Source organism: Schistocerca piceifrons, chromosome 5 (genome assembly GCF_021461385.2).
Source record: "Schistocerca piceifrons isolate TAMUIC-IGC-003096 chromosome 5, iqSchPice1.1, whole genome shotgun sequence".
Lineage (NCBI taxonomy): Eukaryota > Metazoa > Arthropoda > Insecta > Orthoptera > Acrididae > Schistocerca > Schistocerca piceifrons.
In genome coordinates, this window is record NC_060142.1 from 95,171,983 (window position 1) to 95,193,166 (window position 21,184).

Below are 21,184 nucleotides of genomic sequence, written 5' to 3' on the forward strand. Positions count from 1 at the left end.
TGCTTTAAATACAAGCTGTAACAGTCATGAGCGTTAGTTACCTTTAAGATTGGACGTGGTGAGCTGATTATGGTCAAGAATGCTTTAAGGGGCTCCGGAACGCCCTATACTTGCAATGTTAAAATAACGCTTATAAATTACATCTTTCCTCACAAAGTATTTGAGGTAGGAAGTTGAACTTTTTACAGATTATTTATTGCAATATGGGCTACAACTAATAACTGAACTAAAATTTTGTAAAATCCCTGTGTTAAAAGATGATTTTTTTTCAATTGTAATGAAAATTCGCAACATTTTTTTGCAATTTTTTATTTATATATTCAAAAATATACAGTTTTGTGGAAAAAGGCTGTGTTAAATTATGCAGAAGGTACTGTGTAACATTTACTGAAAGTCTGAAACAAATATGTTTGGAAGATCCTTAGAAAACATGTAATTAGTATGAGAAAATAAAAGTTTTGGGAATCGAGCGACAAAGATTGGATTAACTTTTTAGTGCATTCCAGGTCCATAGGATGGATTATCTTCATCCTCTGCAAACTCCTTCTCCAGCTTCCTCTTGTTTCTCCTCCTGTTTACTCTTGCTTGTATTTCTAGACTCTTTACAGCCCTGTCTGCAGCCCGAAGTCGTTCCTTGTCTAAAGCAAGCATCGCTCGTTGTTGTGTTCGTAGATTTTGCTACCATTTTCTTCAGTTGCAGTTACTGCAACACTGTTCCAAAAGGAGGTCATGTATGAACACTTATCACATTTCAGTTGTATTTCACTAGCAAGTATGAGACCGATGACCTCGCTGCCTGGTCTCCTCCCCCAAACAAACCAAACCAACCACTAGCAAGTCCTACGTGCTTTATTATGGAGAGTTCCAGACCAACTTCACTACAATGAATACATCTTACACAGTTTGAAAAAATTCCTTTGAGAACCGACATATCAAATATTTCATTCACATCCGATTCGCCCATAAAACATTCATAGTTTTCACTCATTGAACCAAGCTTCTTCTGTGAAGTATTTTCTTTCCCACTTTGACTGCTATGGGCAGGTGTACTTGAGAGGTTAGGTTCACTCACTTGGTTATCGTCTTTATTGTTTACAGTAATAACACATACCTTTGGCTTTCCAACATTTCTCCTTTTCTTAAAAGCCTTCAGAGGATTTCTAATAACTTTACTTTTACTCATTATTATACTTCAACAAAACAGAGACTCAAGAAACAGAATTAATTACGAATATTTTCGAGATAACGACAGAGTAAATAAACATGAAACAATCGACAATCACACCAGCGATATATATTGAACCATCACAGGTTAGCCACAACACATACTTTATCTCACATCACTAAAATGTACCTGATGAACACGGACACCATTTGACAGCAGTTTAACAGCGCCACAGTGGGTCACGCCCATGTAGAACACATTTCAAAAAAAATTAAAAATAGTTGTAGTCTTCAGAATTGCATAAATTATATATCTATTAAAAGGTAATAGTCTGCAGATTCAGAAAACGCAAAAAAGTAAAAATTGAACTTTTCATGATTTTGAGCCTTTCCGGAGCCCCTTAAGATGAGAAAGGCCCCATTATCAGAACCTCACTAAGTCGTGTATTAGGGCTACGAGAATCTGGACGTTCCTCCTGCGATACTGCAGGAAGATATGGTAGGAATGTAGGCACTGCTGACAACAGTGGTCGCAAGAAGATCGAGCTTCTGAAAGCCACATGGCACTACACAGAGGGAAGACCATCGTGTTGCGCGTAAGGCTCTCGTGCATGTCTCCAACAGCAATTTGAGCAGCAGTTGGCATCACAATGGCTCAACGTACTCTTACAAATCGATTACTTCAAGGACAGCTCCGAGCCTGACACCCTGCAGCGTGCGTTTCACTAACGCCAAACAACTGCTATCTGCCTCTTCAGTGGGGCATAGCGAAAGCACACTGGAGGGCAGGGTGTAGGTTCGTTGTGTTTTCTGATGAAAGCTGGTTCTTCCTCGGTGCCAGTGATGGATGTATGTTGGTTAGAAGGAGGCCAGCTGCCTGTCCCCGTTCTGGCCACATTGGCCCTACACTTCGAGTTACGGTGTATGATAGCAGGAGCATTCTCGTAGCTATCTCACACACCCTGACTGAAAATTTGTGAGTCAATCTGTTGATTCGACCTACTGTGCTGCCATTGATGAACAGCATTCCAGGGGGTGTTTTCCAATAGGATAACACTCGCCCACATACCGCTATTGTAACCCAACATGCTCTTCAGAGTGTCGAGACACTGGTTTGCCCCGCTTGATCACCAGATCCGCCTCCAATCGAGCACATACGGAACATCATCAGACAACAACTCCAGCGTTATTCGAAAACAGTATCAATCGTTCCTATACTGGCCGATCAAGCGGAACAGCCATGGAACTCCATCCCACAAACTGACATCCGGGACCTGCACAACACAATGCATGCATGTTATTGTCACAGCGCAAAATCAAGCGCCGACAAGCCAGTCGGGATCGATAGAGAATGGGAGGCTGTGAGGAGAAGTCAGCCAATCGCACGCTGCCCAACCCCTCTCCAGGACAACAACGCGACAACAGTGGTCCCTATGAGAAGAGGGCATAAGCTCCGCGACCGACTGGTGACGGCCTAGTTCAATAGCAGCTTCAAGATTAGGCACTTATATAGCAGCATCAACTCTTGTCGCTTCGTTTGTACTCTATAAGTAACAGTCTTGGAATTGTCTATACTGAAGAAGATTAATTTTTTTGTATGTTGCCCTTTGCTTGCGACACATCTGTGCAATTGCAAAAAGTTAAGTACTGTATCATTTACTATTGTAATAAAACTCATTAATTGTTGTCTGGCTTGCATTCAACAATCTGGCAATTACAACGGTTACCAGTGTATCAACATTTCATATTTGCAATCGCCTGTCCCACGCTGACATTAACTTTGATCTTGCAATATTAATTACTGAAATATGTTAGCTACACTAACGCATTCCCGAAATTTCATTACTCTACAGTAATTATTTTCTGGTGTTGCAATTTTTATCCGTCAGTATATTTAAATGTTGTTATAGAACAATATGTGACTCTGACAAAAAAGTTAAGCAGGCAGAAGTGGAGGAGGAAATGAAATGAAACACCACGGTTTGAGAGAATATGTGATGTTATTTCGTTGATTAGGAAATCGAGTCAAATTTACAAACACATTGGCGGTATGAGATCACTTGTCAGCATGACGCTGCCCACCTCTGAAGTGGATGCATGCACTGATTCGGTTGAGAAGGGTGTCATAAAGCTGTTGTATCCTCTCCTGAGGCAAGCTGCCCTACGACAGTTGTTATTGGTTTTTCATATCGAAAATACTGGTACTGGAATGCAGTTGACGTCCGAGCTGGTTGCACACATGTTCTATCAGGAATAGAGCTTGTGGTATCGGTGGCTACTGGTGAACCTTAACATCACGCAGATAGTTCATAGAGATAAATGCTATATATAAACCAACTTATGCTGATCATCGTGTTGAAGGATGATACCACGATATTGTCGCATGAGAGCTAACACATTAAGATGCAAGATGCCGTTGTGTCAGAGGTACCTCATTCACTACCTGCAGTCATATCCGATGAGTCCCCACACCATTACGCCTGGAGTAATACCGCCGTACCTCTCCAAAACACTTGAAGAATGGGACCTCTCCCGAGGTCGTCGCCATACGGTCGACAGCGGTCGTCCAGGACATAGGAGAACGGTGAGACAGCGCTGAACACAGTGCGACGCCATTCACCAGGAGTCCAAACGCAGCTGTTTGTATTGTGATTTTAACGACAGTCTACGGATGGAACAGAAATTCCATACTCCGTCATTATTTAAGTCTTCCGTCAGTGATGCGAGATGACACAAAACGTTGCATTACTTGTTCTCGGGAGGTAGACGCACAAATGAATGTGTTACGATGCACTTGGTGCAAATTAGCGCGATCCGCCCTTATTATGTTAAGACGTGGTCGACCGGAAACTTGACGTCGAGTAAGTCTGCTCTGACGTTCCCATGCAGTTCAACACTGGGCCACTGTCACATCCGAATGCCCCATAAATTTGGACACTGCACGATTCGACCAACTGGCCAAATAGAGACCGAGAATGAGGTCCCTGTTCAGCTCTGTCAGGTGCTGATAATGCTTCTCACACGATAAGTGGCAATTCTATGTCCCTCAGAGTGATCACTCAACATCTGACGCTTTCACGCACATTGTATACCCTATCAGACAAAAAGTGCACTTTGGTGACCGTGTTACCAGTCACAGAAAATGTCAACTCCAATCACCTGCCGATGGTGTTCACCTGCACGAAGTCACACCGTAGTCCGAACGTAACTTCTAGGTGTTTCTCTTTTTCTTTGTTTGACAGTTTATTCCTCAGTCAGGCGGGGTGGCCGAGCGGTTCTAGGCGCTACAGTCGGGAACCGCGCGACCGCTATGGTCGCAAGTTCGAATCCTGCCTCAGGCATGGATTTGTATGATGTCCTTAGGTTAGTTAGGTTTAAGGAGTTCTAAGTTCTAGGGGACCGATGACCTCAGAAGTTAAGTCCCATAGTGCTCAGAGCCATTTGAACCAAGTTTATTCCTCAGTTGCGCATTTGTTGTTTATACCACAGCAATGGTTACTACAGGTGTACTTCGTTGGAGCTGGTCATTTGCTTTTCTCTTAATTATGCTGCAATTGACACTTTATTTCTTTGCTGTCATCTTTCGTCTTTCAAAAGTTCCTCAGTTTTCGCTATCGAAAGCCAGTTTTGTGTATTTTGTTCGTTTTGCTGTCTTTAATGGATCAGTTGGGGCGAAAGACAGTTACATTTTTACAAAAACAGTAGAATACTGTTTACTATGTGCACAAACTTTCCATTGGAGTCGAAAAAAATCGGCGATATGAAAATGTTGTGTTGTGCACAGTGGCAAACAGTTTGGAGCTTTTTCCTACAGGTGGTCACACCTGTTGCACATCAGATAGGTTAACTGCACAAGTCGTTAACAGGGTTTGCTAATGATACGGACCGAAGTGGCACTACAAGCGTAACTGCGAGAGGAAAAAAGTAAGGAGACCTCAGAAGCCGATCGTTACACTATGAATAACCGTCAACCTGCGAACTAATGCCGTTTTCTCAACTAGTAACCTTCAACATTAGACAGAGGGCTTTTCAGAAGTACTTATTGAGGTTTCAGAAGACGACAAAACATACAGAAATACTATTTAATCAGTGTAGAGAACATTTCTCCAAACTTCGATACGTAAAGGCGCATTTCCACTAGGAAGTGAACTTCCGGAAGTTGCTTGCAGAAGCTACTTCTGCAAGTTCTCGCAGCAAGTTGACTTCCGCAAGCTAGTGTAAACGGTTCTCCGTAGCTTACTGCAATTACTTGCTGGACTTGCGGGAAGTTTTTTCGGAACTTGCAGAAGTGTATACAGTACGAAATGTCAGTCTTGAAATTCTTGTGGACGAGTGAAAAGACACAATGGCTTATTCAGCGAGTGGAGTGTTTTCACGTGTTGTGGGACACACAACACACGGACTTCAAAAATCGGCTAAAAAAACAAGTCGCATTGGAAATGATTGCGTCAGTATTCGACACTACAGAGCCAGAAATACGGGAAAAAATCCACAATTTGCGTATGCAGTATAATCAAGAACTAAATACATCGAAGAAAAGAAAAAGTGGACGAAATTCGGACGACTTATATAAAAGTAAATGGGAATTATTTGATTCCATGAAATTTATGTTTCGTTCCTACACACCAAAAGAAACCGAAGATTATATGGTAAGTGAAACAAATTTAGTATTCTGCATATAGTATTTATTACTTTTATTACAGATATATTTATGTTTACACTCTCACCAGAAATCAATTGAAATTTAAAGGCGTCTGTATTGCCAGGCTACTACCCCTTCTGGTGAAACAAAATAGTTTGTGAATTCATTTCTGATTTTCTTGGCCATCTGTAGCGAATTATGTACGTTTATTGGTTCCAGAGGTGTATTCGTTTCTGTCCATATGACTTTGCGCCATTCTCCTTGCGTCTGAAAATCTTGAGAATCAAATGTGCCAGGTGGGGAATAAACGAAATTTCTACTATCTTCTGTGAGTAAAAAGTTGTGAAGAGCAGCCGGCCGGTGTGACCGAGCGGTTCTAGGCGCTTCAGTCTGGAACCGCGAGACCGCTACGGTCGCAGGTTCGAATCCTGCCTCGGGCATGAATGTGTGTGATGTCCTTAGGTTAGTTAGGTTTAAGTAGTTCTAAGTTCTAGGCGAGTAAGACCTGACCAGACGACACATGCACACATACTTCCCATGACTGAAATAACAACTGGACAATTAAACACGCACAATAGCCGACTTGTTATGCAGGAGCTCCGTAAAGGGGTGGAGGAGAGGAGACTGGATGTGCTCTGCCTACAGGAGCCGTACTCCCAAGCTGGAAAAATGGCTTTGGCTGCCGCAACATGGCAAATTGTCAGCAGAGGGGAGGACCCTAGAGCGGCGATAGCAGTTACAAATAAACTTCTGAGGGTCACCACGCTCTCACAATTTACAACTAGTCACTGCAACGTCGTGGAGCTTCAGCCCCAGTGGGAATAATTATTCTCATAAACACGTACTTCCAATACGGAGACGAGATTGAGCAGCATTTAGAACATCTGGCAAGAGTTACCACGGAGTTGCGGGGACGGAAGATAGTCATAACAGCTGACATTAATGCAAAATCCCCCCTGTGGTACAGCGGCACCAAACGGAGATAAAGTGGAAGACTTTATCATGGTTTCACAGCTCGTGGTGGCCAACAAGCCGGGCAATCCTCCTACATACGAAGCAGGAGGAGGACAGGGCACGAACATAGACGTAACCCTAACATCTCATAACGCAGCAAATCTCATACAGAGCTGGAAAGTTGTGAGCAATGCTACCACGAGTGACCATAATTTAAGAACCTTCACTCCATGTCAAAGGGTGTGCCGCTGGACCATGGGGTGGGAAGTACAATTCAATTATAACTAAGCGGATTGGGAACGCCTAGCAAGGGAGTGCGACATTCCTGCCTTACCGGAAGGTGACGTACATCAAGACATAGACGTGGACGAAAGAGCTGACGAACTGGTGGGCGCAGTACACAGAGCGGTGAGGGCCGCTGTACCAACCAGGAGGAAGGCCATGGCCGCCTCTCCGTCACCATGGTCGGCCGAATTAGAGGAACTACGTCAATCTGTCAGGAGGCTGAGGAGGCACTACCAGCGCAGTGTCGTCTGGCTGGAAAGGCAAAGATGGCAGTTGCAATATAGGGAGGCCAAGCAGAGATTTCAGAAAGAACTACGCGAAGTGAGAATGCGTGCCGGCCGCGGTGGTCTAGCGGTTCTAGGCGCTCAGTCCGGAACCGCGCGACTGCTACGATCGCAGGTTCGAATCCTGCCTCGGGCATGGATGTGTGTGATGTCCTTAGGTTAGTTAGGTTTAAGTAGTTCTAAGTTCTAGGGGACTGATGACCACAGATGTTAAGTCCCATAGTGCTCAGAGCCATTTGAACCATTTTTTTGAGAATGCGTAGCTGGGAGAGCTAAGTGTTGAACCAGTTGGCCTTAGACCCGTGGGGTCTCCCCTATAAATTAGTGAGGGAAAAAATCTGCTCTCCCCTGGAGCTATCAACAGTCAGGCAGGGAAACAGGATGACGGAATCTTGGCAGGAGACTGCAGAGGTCCTCTGGTCCCTGCTGCCTGACGACAATGCGGATGAAGAAACCGCAAGCCAGCAGCAACTGCGAGATACAGACCTAGAAGATTACAACATCGACACGGCAGTCTACCCCTTCTGTAGCGTTCTCGCTTCCCACGCCCGGGTTCGATTCCCGGCGGGGTCAGGGATTTTCTCTGCCTCGTGATGGCTGGGTGTTGTGTGATGTCCTTAGGTTAGTTAGGTTTAAGTAGTTCTAAGTTCTAGGGGATTGATGACCATAGATGTTAAGTCCCATAGTGCTCAGAGCCATTTGATCCATTTTTTTAATACCCCTTCTCGGAAGAGGAGGTGGCTGCACAAATAAGATCCCTAAAAAGAGGGAAAGCTCCAGGACCAGACGGCATTGTGGTTGAGGTGGTGCAATTGCTGGCACCCCAGTTAATCGCGCGGCTACTCACCTCTTTAACGAGTGCCTCAGACAAAGGAAGTTCCCCAAGAGGTGGAAAACCGCGCATGTGGTCACAATAAAAAAGGGACCAGAAAAAGACCCGGCCGAAGTCAAATCATACAGGCCAATCTGCCTATTGGACCTGTTCGGGAAGCTTCTGGAAAAACTGCTGGCTGACAGATTGACGGCTCACCGGGTGCTGTGCGGAATGAGCGACGGGCAGTTCGGCTTCAGACCGGGGCGGTCGACATCTGATGCTATCGCTCTGGCGGCTGAGGTCTGCGGCTCAACCCCGCATAAGTACGTCGTCGGCATCATGGTGGATATCAGTGGCGCCTTCGACAACCTGTGGTGGCCTTCGCTCTTCTCCTGACTGCGGGAGAAAGAGTGTCCAGGGCCGCTATATGGGTGGCTGAGGAACTATTGTAAGGACTGGGAGGTATGGCTATCATCCACTAGCGGGAGAATTGGGAAAGCAATCACCGAAGGATGTCCACAAGGCTCCGTTTTGGGACCCCTTTTCTGGGACATCCATATGGAACCGTTATTAGACAGCCTACAGCAAAGTGAAGAAGTGCTAGAGGTGATAGCCTACGCAGATGACTTCCTCCTGCTGGTCGGCGGTCGCAGCCGAGAGGACATTGAACCAAAGATCGAAAGGACCATAGAGAAACTGCACCGCCTAAATACAAAGATGAAAATATCTCCGAGTAAATCTACATACTTACTGCTAAAAGGTCAGCTAATCAGGAATCCCACTGTTAGAATCGATGGCTCACCAGTTCTTCGGCGACGGGAGACGCGATACTTGGGAGTCATAATTGACGAGAGATGGAACTTCGGGAAACACATAGACACCGTAACCCACACAGCTCTCCAACTACTAAACAATCTCATCTCCATTGGACATAAAAGATTTCATCTCTCTCCTCATCTCATAAATCTTTATCATAATAGTATTCTAACCTCAGTCTTGGGTTACGGCTCGGGAGTCTGGGCGCACAGGCTCACGCGGGTCGTGCCCGCCATGACAGTGAGAAGAGTCCAAAGAAGCATGATTTTGAGATCTGTGGGGTTCTACAGGACATCACCGGGGGGAGCTCTGTTAGTCATAATGGGGCTCTTCCCGCTAGATATCAAGATACGCGAGCAAGCGGCATGGTACTGGGCCAAAAAGGGGAACAGGGAGAAAATAATAGAGATCATGGGTGTGAGGGTGGAGGATAAGAGAGAAATACAAAACAGAGGGGTGGAACTTCGGCAGAGGGCTTGGGAGGAAGAAGAAACGGGGAGAAGGACCTTCCAGTTCTAACCTGACGTAAAAGAGCGTGGGGGCATGAAATACTTTGAACCTACACGAGAACTCATTCATTTTCCCACTGGTCATGGACCCTATCCGACATATCTATGTCGGTTTGGTGAAAGGGCAACCCCAGAGTGTGAGTGTGGCGCGGCAGAGGGAACTCCCGACAACGTGGTTTTCGAGTGCCCTCTCTTCAATGATGTCGCGACAACACTCCGAGACAGACTTCCGAACAATGACACATACCATCTACTTAGACAAGAAGACACTTTTCATACTTTGAATGCTCTGGCAGATGAGGTATCACGGAAAGTGTCAACAGAATACCTGAGGGACCAAGAATAGATACCAATTCAAAGGCCAACCGATTGAGACCAGACCCCATTCCCATACCGCCTGTGCGTGGAATGGCCGACTTCCATCAGTTGGAAACCGCCACGTACGGGATTAGGGGGGGAGGGATCAATTACCACCGATTGTGACTAAATCACCGATTATGACGTAGATTAAGTTAGTATTTAGTAGGACTTAGATTAGGACATTAATTTAGGAAACTGCAGCGAATACTAACCTTGGCCAGCCCAGTGCCAAGGGCATGCTCCTCGGGGTTAGCTCGTGGAGCCTGGCTACTCTAAGTAGGTTTGTATTTTACTGGCACACCTGTGACGCTGCAGTTAGTAGTCATCTCTAGGTTAGATAATTAATAAAGTAGGTTAAAATAAACTGCCCATTGTTGTAGAAAACTATCATACTGTAGTAGATTAAACTGTAGTTCACTAACATAACTGTAATATCAAGCTGCATTATAACCCAATTCTATGTATCAATTAATGGCCCACTAATCATGTTAGGAGGTGGGTTAATATGTGTAATTAGCATTTTTGTGGAATAAAGAATTTTTTTAAATGTTCTAGGCGACTGATGACGCCAGATGCTAAGTCCCATAGTGCTCAGAGCCATTTGAAACATTTTTGGGAATAGCACAAATTGCTTTCACAATTTGACTCCATTTCTCTAGGTTTAGAAGAATTTGCGTTCGTAACACTCGAAAACGTGTGCATATAAGCCCAAAAAAGTTGTCATACACATTTCTTGCTCTAGAGAGCCGATAGTTAAACACACGATTTTTCACTGGTTGGCCTCTAAAAGGGTAGGGCTTCATAATAAAACTTTTTGGAGCAAATGCATCATCAGCAACAGTGACGTAAGCTATCTGCATAGTTCTACCAGGAAAATTTCGAGGAACTGGTACATTCAAAGAATTAGACTCAAGTCATTCTGACTGTCTACAATTATTAAAAACTCCACCATCATATATGCTACCATTACTGCCCACATTGAAGTATATAACTCTGTAGTCAGGTCCAATCAATGCCAATAGCACAATACTGTGGTTCCTTTTGTAAGTACACACTGCCTTCTTTCTTGAGAGCCTCTATGACTATATGTTTTCCATCCATAGCACCAATACAGTTTGGAAAAACTAGTAGTGATTTGTAACCATTCTTCGTCTGTTGAAGGTAACCTAAAATTATAGAAAACAAAATTATATCTAAAATATATCCCTTTGAAGATAAATATTACATTACAATATTTATTTTGGGGATCAAAAAACGCCAGGGAAGGTAATGGGTTCAAAAATGGTTCAAATGGCTCTGAGCACTATGGGACTTAACATCTATGGTCATCAGTCCCCTAGAACTTAGAACTAGTTAAACCTAACTAACCTAAGGACAGCACACAACACCCAGCCATCACGAGGCAGAGAAAATCCCTGACCCCGCCGGGAATCGAACCCGGGAACCCGGGCGTGGGAAGCGAGAACGCTACCGCACGACCACGAGATGCGGGCCGAGGTAACGGGTGTGAGACAGATACAGTCCAGGAAAAATCACAGAAAAGAAGAATTTTGGCAAGAAAAGAAAACGAGGAAAAATCAGACGCTATTCTAAACAAGGCATAAGAAGCGATGCACAAACCTGTTGATGAACATCAGGTGTTTGGAGACTATGTGGCATCGGAATTAAGGTTATTAACACAAACTTCAAGTCTAAAAAAATTACGGAGGATGATACAAAAGGCAATACTCGAAGTATCTGAGGAAGATGAAACTATACCTAATTCTTGGATGAGAGCTGAAAGCAGTTTCATCTGCACACTGTAAGTAGGCTGTTTAGGTTTTTATGTTGGTAACGCCATGTAGCGCTCTGTATGAAAATCACTGACTGTGCTATGTGCAGTCTGTGGCTGGTTTGCATTTTTGGAATTTGCTATTGTAGTGTTGGGCAATTGGATGTGAACAGCGCGTAGCGTTGCGCAGTTGGAGGTGAGCCGCCAGCAGTGGTGGATGTGGGGGGAGAGATGGCGGAGTTTGAGAGCGGATGATCTGGACGTGTGTCCATCAGAGACAGTTAATTTATAAGACTGGATATCATGATCTGATTATATATATATGACTTTTGAACACTATTAAGGTAAATACATTGTTCTCTATCAAAATTTTTCATTTGCTAACTATGCCTATCAGTCGTTAGTGCCTTCAGTAGCTAGAATCTTTTCTTTAGTTGGCAGTATTGGCGCTCGCTGTTTTGCAGTAGTTCGAGTAACGAAGATTTTTGTGAGGTAAGTGATTCATGAAAGGTATAGGTATTGTTAGTCAGGGCCATTCTTTTGTAGGGATTTTTGAAAGTCAGATTGCGTTGCGCTAAAAATATTGTGCGTCAGTTTAAGCACAGTCATTTATAATTTTTCTAAGGGGACGTTTCAACACAATCAGGGACAGTAATTATTATTTCTGGTACTGTCCAAGTTCATCATCCACAAGGTAACTGTTTCGTAGATTTTCTGCTCAAGCGAATTATTTGTGTGAGTTAAGAAATATCAAAGTACTAGTCTTGAAATATTCTTTTTTCAAACATTTATATAGAGCCACACAGCACTCCGTAACAAGTCGAGAGATCGTGCAAACGGGTACTCGGAAAAGGTACATCAAAGAGTTAAAACTATCGCCTAAAAACTAAAAAAAAGTAATTCAGTGAAATAAGTATACATGTACGACTATTGACAATAAATATTTATTTGACATTTACGTGTTTTATTCTCTTACCTCTGGCTAAAAATCGAAGAGTAATTAAAAGTGATATAGCTTGCCGCATATTTGTATCCTGTTTCCGAATATTTGATTCCACAATTGACAAGAGGTGTTCAAAACTTGAAAAGACATTCTCAGAAAGTTTGTAATTTGAGAAAATTCCTCTGATTTCAGTTCGTTCAGTAGTGTTTCTTGGAAACTTAAGCATGAACGCCACTGTATCCATTTCTTTACCCAAACACTTCTCTTTTTCTTAACTTTTCGTTTTTCGCCACGCTTTTTCTTTAACAGTAACAATACAACAACACTGGCGGGTGCTCTGGTTTGTGCACACGACATTGTAATCTACAACTTGCCTGTCTCACAACGCGAACTGTGGTGGATGCACTTCCGCAAGTACTTGCAGAAAGTTCGTGAAATTAACTTGCCGAAGCGACTTGCAGAAATCAACTTGCGCAAGTTTTCGTACTAATGTAAACACCTCAGCAAGTACTTGCCGCAGTTACTTGCAGAAGTTACTTGCTACTGGACACACGCCTTAATAACTGCAGTGGATTAGTTGTAGATCTCACCACTAGAAGGCAGGCGTGCAGAAGACGGCGTAAAACGGAACGTTGAGTGCGTTTCACGTCCCTGAATTCTGTAAACACGAGTCAGTTGCGACGACTTCATACCCGATATCAGGGAAAAACTCTAGCAGAAAAATTAGTCCACCATAGTCTCGAAAGTGTCTTCTGGTTTGCTGCCACATCCTAAAATCAACTCGATTCTGTATCTTGGCGATCCAGCTGTTCGCCATCTTCAAACTCGGCAGCAGTAGCGGCGTTCTCTTGAAGATGGCGAACAGTTGGGTCGCCGAGATACTGAATTCCAGTTAATTGTACAGGGTGTTTCAAAAATGACCGCTATATTTGAAACGGCAATAAAAACTAAACGAGCAGCGATAGAAATACACCGTTTGTTGCAATATGCTTGGGACAACAGTACATTTTCAGGCAGACAAACTTTCGAAATTACAGTAGTTACAATTTTCAACAACAGATGCCGCTGCGGTCTGGGAAACTCTATAGTACGATATTTTCCACATATCCACCATGCGTAGCAATAATATGGCGTAGTCTCTGAATGAAATTACCCGTAACCTTTGACAACGTGTCTGGCGGAATGGCTTCACATGCAGATGAGATGTACTGCTTCAGCTGTTCAAATGTTTCTGGATTCTGGCGGTACACCTGGTCTTTCAAGTGTCCCCACAGAAAGAAGTCACAGGGGTTCATGTCTGCCGAATAGGGAGGCCAATCCACGCCGCCTCCTGTATGTTTCGGATAGCCCAAAGCAATCACACGATCATCGAAATATTCATTCAGGAAATTAAAGACGTCGGCCGTGCGATGTGGCCGGGCACCATCTTGCATAAACCACGAGGTGTTCGCAGTGTCGTCTAAGGCAGTTTGTACCGCCACAAATTCACGAAGAATGTCCAGATAGCGTGATGCAGTAATCGTTTCGGATCTGAAAAATGGGCCAATGATTCCTTTGGAAGAAATGGTGGCCCAGACCAGTACTTTTTGAGGATGCAGGGACGTTGGGACTGCAACATGGGGCTTTTCGGTTCCCCATATGCGCCAGTTCTGTTTATTGACGAAGCCGTCCAGGTAAAAATAAGCTTCGTCAGTAAACCAAATGCTGCCCACATGCATATCGCCGTCATCAATCCTGTGTACTATATCGTTAGCGAATGTCTCTCGTGCAGCAATGGTAGCGGCGCTGAGGGGTTGCCGCGTTTGAATTTTGTATGGATCGAGGTGTAAACTCTGGCGCATGAGACGATACGTGGACGTTGGCGTCATTTGGACCGCAGCTGCAACACGGCGAACGGAAACATGAGGCCGCTGTTGGATCACCTGCTGCACTAGCTGCGCTTTGCCCTCTGTGGTTGCCGTACGCGGTCGCCCTACCTTTCCAGCACGTTCATCCGTCACGTTCCCAGTCCGTTGAAATTTTTCAAACAGATCCTTTATTGTATCGCTTTTCGGTCCTTTGGTTACATTAAACCTCCGTTGAAAACTTCGTCTTGTAGCAACAACACTGTGTTCTAGGCGGTGGAATTCCAACACCAGAAAAATCCTCTGTTCTAAGGAATAAACCATGTTGTCTACAGCACACTTGCACGTTGTGAACAGCACACGCTTACAGCAGAAAGACGACGTACAGAATGGCGCACCCACAGACTGCGTTGTCTTCTATATCTTTCACATCACTTGCAACGCCATCTGTTGTTGAAAATTGTAACTACTGTGATTTCGAAAGTTTGTCCGCCTGAAAATGTACTGTTGTCCCAAGCATATTGCAACAAACGGTGTATTTCTATCGCTGCTCGTTTAGTTTTTATTGCCGTTTCAAATATACCGGTCATTTTCGAAACACCCTGTAGGATTCGGCAGCAAACCCGAAGAGACTTAAAAATAATCCATTGTTGGTGCAACACATTGCAGGAACAGGCTGCTTATGTGGCGTGAAGATACCAGGCTGATCGGGATCGTCAGCAGAAAATGAGGATTGTGTGTGTATGGGACCGGTTTGAGAACATTTTTGAGCAGGAGTGACTTATCATCACTTGTCGCCTCTCCCCTAGTACACATTCAACCGCGTCTGCTTTCGCTACGAGTTGTCATACGCACGGTGTACAATTCTAGCAGCTGGGCGACCCTAGCGTCCCTCTCCGCTTGACGCTACAAACAGCCACCACTGATTGTAATACGCCATGTATGGAAATCTTACATTTGTCACTTCTCCAGCGCCCTTCCTCGTTGACGTCCCAAGCGGCGGCTTGTGTCTCACGGGCGTTATAATACGTCAGGAGCCCGGAGAAATCAACGACACGAGCGGGCAGAGAACTGCTGACACCGAAGTCAACTGTCTGGCGCATTCTACGCAAACGTCTACATGTAAAACGATACCGTCTGCAGTTGTTACATACGCTGACGATTCGGGACTATCAGCTTCGTTCAGACTTCTGCAGTGGCTACTGGAGGAAGGCGGTTTTTCACAGTAGTTGGCTTTCAGTGACGAATCCACGTTTCATGACTCTGCAAAGGTGAGTCGTCGTAACGTGCTTGTCTGGGGAACAGAACATCCACACGAGATTCTGGAACATATTTGTTATTCACCTAAAGCTAATCTTTTGTGACATGGCCTCTTCAAACGTTAATGGTCCATTTTTCCTTGTGGAGAAATCTGTGACTGGTTTTGCGTTCCTGGAGATGCTGCAACAGTGGCTTATGTCACAATTTCAGCAAGACAGCGGAGACACTATTTGGAACAAGACGGTGCTCCACCACACTTTCTTTCGGACGCTTGTGATCTTCTTGAGTGTACCTCAGCGTCACCTGAACTAAGCCTTGTGATTTCTTCTGATGACAAAGATCGTGTGTTACCACTTTGTTTAGTAAGAGTGGTAAGAAAGCGCAACTGATATAGAATATGACGGATTGGGGACGTGTGTGGTAAGAGTTTGTCAATCGTATTGATGTTTCCGCGTCAGAAACGGTGCCCATACAATCATCTGTCAAGCGGGTTAAGACTTTGCAGATACGTTCTACCCACACGTTTCTGTTTGCTGCACGTCTTGTAGTTTTCGGAATCTGTCTTACGAAAAACTGGAGGTACTTATTAATAGACCTGTAGCAGGCCTTTATTCTCTTATGTAACTGTCGCCTCGATTTACTGTCCCCCGTAATTCTATTTAGTCCTCTCAAAACTCTGAAAGGCACTGAGCGCTGTGTAGCTCTATCTTCCCGCGTCCACTTAGCACAACAAACACAAATTATTTTGAAGATCTACATCTACAACTACATCCGTACTCCGCAAGCCACCTGACGGTGCGTGGCGGAGGGTATCTTGAGTACCTCTATCGGTTCTCCCTTCCATTCCAATCTCGTATTGTTCGCGGAAAGAAAAGTTGTCGGTATGCCTCTGTGTGGGCTCTAATCTCTCTGATTTTATCCTCATGGTCTCTTGGCGAGTTATATGTAGGAGGGAGCAATATACTGCTTGACTCCTCGGTGAAGGTATGTTTTCGAAACTTCAACAAAACCTCGTACCGAGCTACTGAGCATCTCTCTTGCAGAGTCTTCCACTGGAGTTTATCTATCATCTCCGTAACGCTTTCGCGATTTCTAAATGATCCTGTAACGAAGCGCGCTGCTCTCTGTTGGGTCTTCTCTATGTCTTCTAGAACCCTACCTGGTACGGACCCCACACTGGTGAGCAGTATTCAAGCAGTGGGCGAACAAGTGTACTGTAACATACTTCCTTTGTTTTCGGACTGCATTTCCTTAGGATTCTTCCAATGAATCGCAGTCTGGCATCTGCTTTACTGATGATTAATTTTATATGGTCATTCCATTTTAAATCATTCCTAATGCCTGCTCCCAGATAATTTATGGAATTAACTGTTTCCAGTTGCTGATCTGCTATACTGTAGCTAAATGATAAAGGATCTTTCTTTCTATGTATTCGCAGCACATTACACTTGTCTACATTGAGATTCAATTGCCATTCCCGGCACCATGCGTAAATTCGTTGCAGATCCTCCTGCATTTCAGTACAAATGGTTCAAATGGCTCTGAGCACTATGGGACTTAACATCTGAGGTCATCAGTCCCATAGAACTTAGAACTACTTAAACCTAACTAACCTAAGGACATCACACACATCCATGCCAGAGGCAGGATTCGAACCTGCGTCCGTAGCGGTCGCGCGGTTCCAGACTGTAGCGCCTAGAACCGCTCGGCCATTTCAGTACAATTTTCCGTTGTTACAACCTCTCGCTATACTACAGCATCATCCACAAAAAGCCTCAGTGAACTTCCGATGTTATCCACAAGGTCATTTATATATATTGCGAATAGCAACGGTCCTACGAGACACCCCTGCGGCACACCTGAAATCACTCTTACTTCGGAAGACTTCTCTCCATTGAGAATGACATGCTGCGTTCTGTTATCTAGGAACTCTTCAATCCAATCACACAATTGGTCTGATAGCCCATATGCTCTTATTTTGTTCATTAAACGACTGCAGGGAACCGTATCTAACGCCTTGCGGAAGTCAAGAAACACGGCATCTACCTGGGAACCCGTGTCTATGGCCCTCTGAGTCTCGTGGACGAATAGCGCGAGCTGGGTTTCACACGATCGTCGTTTTCAAAACCCTTACCGATTCCTACAGAGTATATTTCTAGTCTCCAGAAAAGTCATTATACTCGAACATAATACGCGTTCCAAAATTCTACAACTGTTCGACGTTAGAGATATAGGGATATAGTTCTGCACATCTGTTCGACGTCCCTTCTTGAAAACGGAGATGACCTGTGCCCTTTTCCAATCTTTTGGTTAATCGAATGGTTCCTTTCTCGCTTTTCGCTCATACTGAACACTTGGCTTTATCCTACACAACCCATATACTCAACACCAATAACTCCGTCATTTCTCTCCTATTCTCTCCTCTGCTTTGACTACAACGGCACATAATTTCAATCTAACACCAATACACTGCCCACATCGTCTACCGACTAAATTTTAATCGTTTCCCTGTATTTCACAAAGACATCCATTCCTCTGACATTTAGCACCATCTCCTTCCTCTACCTCCGTGACTCGACGCCTCTCCTCCCCATTTTCCTCACCTGTCTGTTCCTCCTCTTATTTAGTGATGCTCTGTAAACTACGCCATTCCTATCCTCCCCCAAGGAATGGCTCACTTTGAATCCAAAACATTTTATCTCATCTCCCAACCAAGAGCTATCTCACAATCTATCCTCTAAAATACCACTCCTTGAAGCTACTCCATGCATTTTCATCTTTAAAATCGCCAGTCATCTTCATGCCCCACCCATTTTTAAACGGACAACAAAAATAATCTGTTAACTTTGTAATTACAAAATGCATAATTCCAGATGTGAAGGTTATTTCATATTGAGTTGCTGTAAGCTCAGCAAAGAAATAATACGAATGGGTGGTGTCTGTTCTTGTGGTCATGGTCGAAAGAACAGAGACCACGCTTCATATAATTTGATTGGCCTAGCTGGGCAATGGATTCACCTTCTTCAGTGATGATGTACACGATACGTCCTACCCCTTGCGGGAATCTCAGAGAGCGACGATGAAAGAAATGGGCAGCGACTGCAGACAGGTGGCGCTCGATGGGGGTGTGAATCGGCCGTGGGGCGTTCCCAGAGAGTCCGCACAGACCGCGATAACTCTGTGTCTCCGATGTGGCAGTGGTTAAGCACCTGCCCAGGAGATCCCGGGTTCGAATTCCATTCCGATACACATTTTCTCTCATCGCCGCCGATTACGCGTAATGTCTCGATGCAGCTGACAACAGTGATCTCCTACTTCCTTTCGCCACCTCTCCTAATTCAATTTACACTACTGGCCATTGAAATTGCTACACCACCAAGATGACGTGCTACAGACGCGAAATTTAACCGACAGGAAGAAGATGCTGTGATACGCAAATGATTGGCTTTTCAGAGCTTTCACACAAGGCTGGAACCGGTGACGACACCTACAACGTGCTGACGTGAGGAAAGTTTCCAACCAATTTCTCATACACAAACATCAGTTGACTGGCGTTGCCTGGTGAAACATTGTTGTGATGCCTCGTGTAAGGAGAAGAAATGCGTACCATCACGTTTCCGACTTTGACAAAGGTCGGATTGTAGCCTATCGCGATTACGGTTTATCGTATCGCGACATTGCTGCTCTTGTTCGCATTGAGGGCAATTTGAAGAGTGGACGTTACATTTAAGATGTGTTACGAACCGTGGCTCTACCCCTCATTCGATCCCTGCGAAACCCTACATTTCAGCAGGATAATGCACGCCGCATGTTGCAGGTCCTGTACGGGCCTTTCTGGATACAGAAAATGTTCGACTGCTGCCCTGGCCAGCACATTCTCTAGATCTCTCACCAATTGAAAACGTCTGGTCAATGGTGGCCGAGCAACTGGCTCGTCACAATACGCCAGTCACTACTCTTGATGAACTGTGGTATCGTGTTGAAGCTGCATGGGCAGCTGTACCTGAACACGGCATCCAAGCTCTGTTTGACTCAATACCCAGGCGTATCTAGGCCATTATTAGGGCCAAAGGTGGTTGTTCTGGGTACTGATTTCTCAGGATCTATGCACATGAAATCACATGTCAGTTCTAGTATATATATTTGTCCAATGAATACCCGTTTATCATTGGCATTTCTTCTTGGTGTAGTAATTTTAATGGCCAGCAGTGTACATAAACTCAAGAAAGAAAATTTTACTCCAAAAACAGTTTTAATTACGATCTGTCCGTCTGAAATAACCTGCGGAATGTTATTACGGTGATTGTAAGGTGGCTGCGACAGGCATCACAGGAGGGCACCTACAGACGTTTTTGGTGACAGTTCAGATTTTCAACCACAGTTCCAGGGACAATGATCTAGATGCGCCTCACTTCAGTAAAAACCTACGGCAAAATCTCCAAGCTTACCACTTCTGCCGTCGTGCGGTGTCGGACGCCCTCGAGAGGAGTGCGAGGCATGGCCGTTTTGTGGGCACAGCAGCCCGGTGGACAGGTTGATGTCTTCCTGGTCAGACGGACAGCGACCCCAGTGGAGCCAGTGCAAAAGGGGCTTGTGCATGTCTACGTAAGTGCCTTTGCTATTGGTTGTTTCACGTTGGTAGTTCACAGCTGATACAGCGCACTGTGGGGTTACGAGTGGTGCACTGGATATATTTTGAGCGACGACATTTTACAGAGAAGTCTGAGGTTGTTTATTACTAGTACACAGGGAGTGCAGGTGTGTGTGCTGCGGGTGAGAGCAGTTCAACATGTTAATCATACGCTGCGAGCATGATTAATTGTATTAGTCCTAAGGTGTTTTGCTTAAACTACGCCATGAACGCAGGCGCTGAAAATTAATCCTGGTACGCGTTCTCTATGAATAATCAGTTGTTTGTGCTATTGTATACGACTTTATTCACATGTATGAGTAGGTAGTTGGTGGAGCATTGTGGGCAGCTTGTATGGGAGCTATCTGGAGACAACGGTAGTAGTATTGTATCGTATGTTAATCGGGGACCTAGAAACGATGGAGAGGCTCCGTCCCTGCCGCAGCCGCAGTGGTCCACAACCCCACGACGACTACCGCAGTCCACTTCACCCCTCCGCCGCCCCACACAGAATCCAGGGTTATTGTGCGGTTCGGCCCCCAGTGGACCCCCCAGGGAACGTCTCACACCAGACGAGTGTAACCCCTATGTTTGCGCAGTAGAGTAATGGTGGAGTTCGCGTACGTGGAGATCTAGTTTGCGCAGCAATCGCCGACATAGTGTAGCTGAGGCGGAATGAGGGGGACCAGCCCGCATTCGCCGAGGCAGATGGAAAATCGCCTAAAAACCATCCACAGACTGGCCGGTTCACCGGACCTCGGCACAAGTCCGCCGAGCGGATTCGTGCCGGGGACCAGGCGCTCCTTCCCGCCCGGAGACGGTAGTAGTACTCCAACGTTTAGTTGTGTGTTATGGTACTACTTAAATCTAAGAGTTGCTTTTCCATCTTGTATCTTACTACAGAAGTT